The following is a 7,230-nucleotide window of genomic DNA, read 5'->3' as shown; positions in this document are numbered from 1 at the left end:
TAGTTAATTTAATTACTATTAAAAAAAATATAGAAATGCAAAAGCCACGCCCACACAGACCACGCCCACACAGACGACGCCCACACAGACCACGCCCACACAGACCACACCCATCATCCCCCACCCCTCTGTGCACCCCCACCCTTGACCCTCCACCCCCCTCATCCCACCCCCACCTTCCCCACACACACAAGGGGAGGTGAGGGGTGGGATGAGGGGGGTGGAGGATCAAGGGTGGGGGCACACTTCCCCCTCTTTTTTCCTTTATTCTCTTTTTGTAATTAAGAATTAAATAATTGTAGGCAAAGCAAATATAATTAAATAATAGTGAAAACATAAAAATCCTTATATTATTAAAACATTTTTCTTGAGGTATATATTCAGCTTCTTCCCAGCATAAGCCATCAGCTTCTCCCCAGCACAAGTCGAAGGTAGTTTCAGCAGCAGCAGATGTCTTTAGGTTTTGAATCTCTTTCTGTTTAAGACAAGAGGGGAGAGAAAATATTAATATAGGGTGAAGCAAGGAGAAGGTAAAGTAAATGAGAATATATAATAAATAAACCATACCTCTAAAAGATCAAGCTTTTTGTCAAGATAGTTGAGTTGAAAATTTAGGGTATCACAGGTTGGTAGTAAATAACCACTCTTTGGGATCTCAAAATAATCCCAATCATAGTTGTGGTCTTTGAGGTTGTGGTCATCGATCTCAACTCTCATCTCTGTTAATGAAGGGTTTGTTTGTGGTGTTATATTCTGTTTAAAAAAAGAAAGAAAAAACATGAGGAGAAATGATTAAAAGATACATCGTATTGTCAATAAATAAATAAATGTCAGCCCCTGTTTAATGGTGCCAGTCAGAGAGATGAATAAATGAATAACCAGGGGTCGACTCTGATGGTGGTTTTGAACAAGAGACAACATCTCGTCTGTGTCTTCTTCGAGGTTATTACTACAGACAAAATTAAAAAAAGAAAAATTACTGTGCTGAAGGAAGCCAGACAAAACATCACACACATTCTAAGGCAGCCTCATTTAATATCAACGTATTTTATTTTGTATCATACCTTCCACATGAATCTTCTAAGAACGGTGAAACATTGAATTCATTCAGAGACCTCCATCTCGGTAGGTTGTTCACACCCGTATTCAGTTCGTTGTGAAACTCTTGAGGAACAACTTGAAATTCTGCCAGGATATTCACAATATTTGAATTGCTGTAATAAAGAGAAAAAATAAATAATTAGTTATATAATATAATTAATTAATCACATACAAAGCTCTCATTAACAGTGTTTAACACCAAACAAAACTTACCAATATCCTGGTGAGTATTCTTCATCAGAGGAAAGACTGGAATAAGACAAGTTGATGCTCATCTTCGTCGATTCGCAAGAGTTTCACAACGAACTGAATACAGCTTTTTATAATGTGTTTAGGGAATTGAAACTCAAACTGCCTGTCGTTGTTTCGGAGAAACTCAGGGCGTGTGTGTGTGAAAAACAGGAAACAAGACAATGAATAATTCTGGGAAGGGATCCAAGTTATAACACATGTCATTTCTCAAAAGTGAAGGGAATTAATGAGAAACGGTTTGAGTATGGTTAATGTTGTCCCTTTTACTATTATATAAATGATAGAACCAAGTATCAACCAGACTAAAGAGTGGAGGTGTAATTAACTTTGGTATGAGTGGGTAGAGAATAAATAGAGAATTTGATAGTGTCCGCCTGTATATTGGAACACAAGAGGTTGAAGCGGTTGATTATGTCTCTGCTACATCTGAAATGATGAAATTTACACTATATTCGTTTAGTGATAGAATGGGTAAGGGAGCTGTTGAAGGTTTTATTCCTGATATGTCAACGGGTACAAACGCAGACCCTGGTTATAGTCAAAGGAAGGCAATGTATAATGATGATACAAAAACAGAGAATAGTTTTACCGTAGCAGTACCTCTGAAAGGTATATTTGGATTTTGTGATTATGACAAAGTTTTGTGTGGGCTTAAAATTAGATTTCAACTCCAAAAAAATGATAATGTAAATCGGTTGCTTTTTGGGGTTGAAAATGCTTTTGACGACAATAATAAATTTGTTATTAATGATTTGTGTTGGTATATCAGTGAATATACTCCTAATCTTAAAACGGAAGAGATGTTGAATAGAAGACTTAACTCAAAGACCCCGCTAAATGTATCATACCTTAAAAGAAGAAGTCAACACGTTAAACTGGAAAACATTATCTACACTTGGAATTTAGGTGTTCTTCAAGGAAAGCCACGATACCTATGGCTCGTTTTTTAAAAACCAGATGAAGAGGACGGTACTGATAAGAATAATGTGCTTAGTGATAATGCTAAGGTGAAACAACTTCGGGTTGCTCTTGATGGCACATTTTATCCGCGAGATAGATTGGAAATTGATTGAGAAAAAAATGATTATGCGGAAGCCGACAAGTCTTACCAAAAGGTGTGTGAAAGCAACGGTAATAATGATCCTATTTTGGTTATGACTGCGTTTCAAAAACTTTATACAATCTACGCAATTTACCTGAGTTCTCAAAAGGAAACTATAAAGTCTAATAGAGTGGATACTTCTATATACATTGAAAGAGGAGAGAATGAAGAAGTTGATGCTTATTGTTTGCTTTTGGAAGAAACAGAATTACAGATTAAAACAGAAATGGTGTTATGATTAATATCACGTGGATTTTTTCTCATAAATAAATGAGTAGGAAAGAACCAACTGGGGTATATGTTAATCAAATCAATCTTAATAAATTAACATCTTGTATTCAAAATCAAAAGCCTTGTATTATTAATGTTAATACAATTCAAAGAAAAGGAGCAGTAAGAATTGATGTTTTACTCACAAGAGAGCAGGTAAAAACACTAAATGATGCTGGATCACTTAAAATTAAAATGTCAAAACCTATGTTAAAGAAATATTCAACAAGGGAAACGAGTGGAGGATTTCTTCCATTTCTAATACCTATATTTGCTGGTTTAAGTGCGGCAGGAGCATTGACGGGTGGTATTTCAGCAGTGGTAAAAACCGCTAACGAAAGGAAGGCACAACTTCAAGCTCAAAAAGAATTGGAAAGACATAACAAGGAGATGGAGAAACAAATTAGTGGAAGTGGTGTAATTGTGGATTTTGCTCAAAAACTTGAAAGTCTACCTGTTAAAGCTAGATTGTTGGTTGGAGATATGCTTTCCTCTATCGCTCAAGCGGGTGTTAAACTAACTAAAAGGGGTAATGGGTTACATCTTTCTCATAAATAAATGGATAAATGATTTAAACAATTTGGAAAGAATACAACGTCAAATATTGAACTTGCTAAGTATTGTAAAAAACAAAAAATTGATAATGTGGTTATTTGTATGAGAGATGAATTAACAAAGTTGTCCAAGATTACAAAGAATATTATTATGAATTTAGACACACAGAATGGTTCTCATTGGGTTTGTATTCATAATAGTCAGGATAAATATTATTTTGATAGTTATGGTATGCCACCACCTGTTGAAGTAATACAATTCTTACAGAATGGTGTTTATCAAACGTTTCAAGTTCGAGAAATTAATTCTAAATGTTGTGGTCAATTATGTTTTTATGTATTATTTCAACTCAACAATAATGAAAATTTTGATGATGTCATTTTTAATCTAATATAAATGACTTATGTAGGAAAAGATGGTTCTATCTTTGGAGAATCCCCTCAGGATATTGATTTATCAAATTATTATACAAAGGCACAGGCTAAACAACAAAAATATAGTATAAGTAAAAATATTAATATGAAAAATACTTATAAATTAATCAATTATCCAAACCCTACAGATGCGAATGACTTGATTAGATTCAGTGATTTATCACAATATATATCTTTAAATAAAACAGCACGTTTTGTTAAACAAGTAAAATTTACAACCACAACACCTGGTTATACTGACCATACACCTTTCCTCATTAAATTGAACTATCTGCTTACAATTGAATTTTATAAAGAAGGCCATATAGTTAATATGCGAATTAATAAATGGGGGTATGATATGCCTGATTTAGGGTATAATTGGTCTTTTTCAATAAACTTAGAAGACCTACATGATTTAAATCAGTCTCATAAAGAAGAATATTATCCGCTTGGTGAGGATAAGGAGTTATGTGGAAGTACAATTAGCAAACAACAAATACATGATTTTAAGAATACAAAATCATATGGCAGCAAAACAATAGTTTATATGACAAAGAAGGAAGGTAATGAGATAAAGATAGAAAGCCGAGGAATACAAACCGATTTGGTAGTGGGAAGATGGGGTGGTATTACCTGTCATAATATTAATCTCACATATATTTCTGATACATAAATGGCAGGAAGAAGACTACAAGAGAATTATAATTTTTGTATTCAGGGATACCTACAAGAAAAGGGTGCTCGGTTTTACATACCTTGTGAATTGGAACATATACATGGAAATTTTGTCATTAAAAACTGGCCTTATACTGATATTGCTAAACCCACAAATAGAGACTTGATTAAAATATTAAATAAAAATGAACTTCTCAAAGTTATGAAATATAAAACTCTTTTAGAAATCATCAACAAATCTTATTGGTATCCTATTATGAGAAAAATAATTACAGATACAAGAATATCTCAAAATCCAGATGAGTATATGTATAATATTATATGGGGCTCAAACTCAAGGGTAGCAAGGGATGAGGAAGGAGTTGAAGAGAAGGAGGAAAGAGAGAAAAAGGAGAAGGAGGAAAGGGAGAAAAAGGAGAAGGAGGAAAGGGAGAAAAAGGAGAAGCAGGAGAAGGATGAAAGGGAGAAAAAGGAGAGGGAAAAAGAGAGAAGCAGGAAAGGGAGAAAAAGGAGAAGGAGGAAAGGGAGAAAAAGGAGAAGGAGGAAAGGGAGGAAACAGAGAGGGAGGAAAAATATAAAAAGATGGAAATCAGTGAGATTCATAAAAGATTGAATGTATTACGGTAAATAAATCAAACTCGCACTGAGGAGGAAAATAAAGAAATGAAAAGTCTAATGGAAATATTATTTTCAAGAATAACGATGACAATGTCTTCACTTTCAGGGAGGAGATTTAAACGAGAAAGTGGGGATAAAGAAGAAGAAGAAGGAAAAGATTATGTGGTTGATGATGTTGGTGTTATTGACTTTAGTTCGTTTTATTTGTAAATAAATGGAGGAGAGAGTGAAGACATTTCTAAGGATTCTTTATGTTTTAAAAATAAAGATCGAAATGTATATGTTGAAAACCAAACAGGTTTTGGCACTATGTAGGACTTTTTCTCATAAATAAATATGAGTTATTGTCTCAAATGTAAAAAGAAAACTAAATCTAAAAATATCTCTTATGTTAAAGCTAAAAATAATAGAGTTTATCAAAAAGGAATGAAAGTGCCAAAGTGCCAAAAAGGCATCAAGTGTGTGGCTCTAAAAAGTGCCAATTCATCTCTCCTAAAAGTGGAGGAGACATACAAAAGTTTCTGTCAGGAAGTAAATTTACAACAACTGGAATTCCTGGGGAACTACATCTTCCTGGATATTCTTTCTGTGGTCCAGGAACAAACTTGGATAAAAGATTAGATGAGGCTGACAATCCTAAACCTTGGTCTAAACCTATAAATAGGGTTGATGAAGTGTGTATGAAGCATGATAATGCTTATGGGAATACCACTACATTGGATGAAAAACATGAAGCAGATAAAGAAATGTTGTATAATTTGTCTTTGATACGAAATCCTACGTTGAGAGAGAAAGTTGATAGGTTTATTGTGGAAAAAATGATAAGTGCCAAATTGAAACTTGGTCTTGGTTATTCACCCTCAAAAAACTATTAGGCTCTAATGATGTCATCAAGACTGAGGAGCTTTTGGCTAATGAATTACACAAACCTATAATCACAAAGTTTAAAAGAAGGAAGGTTTATTCTAAAGACACCGACCACATCTGGTCCGCCGATTTAATTGAATTGAATAATGATAGGGGATACAGGTATGCTTTAACCGTTATTGATTTGAGGAGTAGATATGCTTGGGTTGTTCCTTTGAAAAACAAAAGGGGTGATACTCTTATGTTAGCTTTCAGTGGAATATTTAGTAAAAGTAAAAGAAAATCAAAGAAGTTATGGACTGATGAGGGAACAGAGTTCTATAACAAAATATTTATGAAATTTCTTAAGGGGGAGGGTATTAAATTATACAGCACCTTTAATGAAGGAAAGGCAGTTGTTATTGAGCGTTTTAATCGCACTTTGAAAGATAGATTATATAAAAAATTCACACAACTCGGTTCTCAACAATGGGTATATTTAATTCAGGATATTGTAGATAATTACAATAATACAGATCATTCATCAACAAAATCAAAACCATCGGAAACATTTACAAAATTAGAATATGAAAAGGAGATTAATTTGAGAAAGCCCAAGTTCAAAGTTGGTAATATTGTAAGAATATACAGATGGAAAAGCCATTTTGAGAAAGGTTATACAAAGAGATGGACTAATGAATTATTTAAAATCGTTGATGTAATGGATACAGTCCCTTGGACTTACAAATTATATGATAGGAATGGGGAAGAAATCTTGGGTTCATTTTACTCACAAGAATTACAAAAAACAAAGCTGATAAGCCATTAAACAACAACCATCCATACTTTTATCCACCCCACCCAGATTAGTTAATTTAATTACTCGTAAAAAAAATATAGAAATGCAAAAGCCACGCCCACACAGACCACGCCCACACAGACGACGCCCACACAGACCACGCCCACACAGACCACACCCATCATCCCCCACCCCTCTGTGCACCCCCACCCTTGACCCTCCACCCCCCTCATCCCACCCCCACCTTCCCCACACACACAAGGGGAGGTGAGGGGTGGGATGAGGGGGGTGGAGGATCAAGGGTGGGGGCACACTTCCCCCTCTTTTTTCCTTTATTCTCTTTTTGTAATTAAGAATTAAATAATTGTAGGCAAAGCAAATATAATTAAATAATAGTGAAAACATAAAAATCCTTATATTATTAAAACATTTTTCTTGAGGTATATATTCAGCTTCTTCCCAGCATAAGCCATCAGCTTCTCCCCAGCACAAGTCGAAGGTAGTTTCAGCAGCAGCAGATGTCTTTAGGTTTTGAATCTCTTTCTGTTTAAGACAAGAGGGGAGAGAAAATATTAATATAGGGTGAAGCAAGGAGA

General features: G+C 34.6%; 1 long non-coding RNA gene across 1 annotated transcript; it reads right to left on the bottom strand.

The window, feature by feature from the left end:
• Positions 1–239: 239 nt before the first annotated feature.
• On the bottom strand, positions 240–3,643 carry LOC137434390 (uncharacterized). The gene is made up of 3 exons (XR_010985856.2): positions 1,315–3,643; positions 568–1,214; positions 240–475 (listed from the first exon to the last, which is right to left on the bottom strand). It is a non-coding gene; the product is annotated as an uncharacterized LOC137434390 (long non-coding RNA).
• Between the last annotated feature and the right edge of the window lie 3,587 nt (positions 3,644–7,230).

Source organism: Myxine glutinosa, chromosome 10 (assembly GCF_964187855.1).
Source record: "Myxine glutinosa chromosome 10, kmMyxGlut1.1, whole genome shotgun sequence".
Lineage (NCBI taxonomy): Eukaryota > Metazoa > Chordata > Myxini > Myxiniformes > Myxinidae > Myxine > Myxine glutinosa.
Note: the sequence above shows the minus strand (reverse complement) of the source record. Positions and strands in the feature narration are given on the sequence as shown.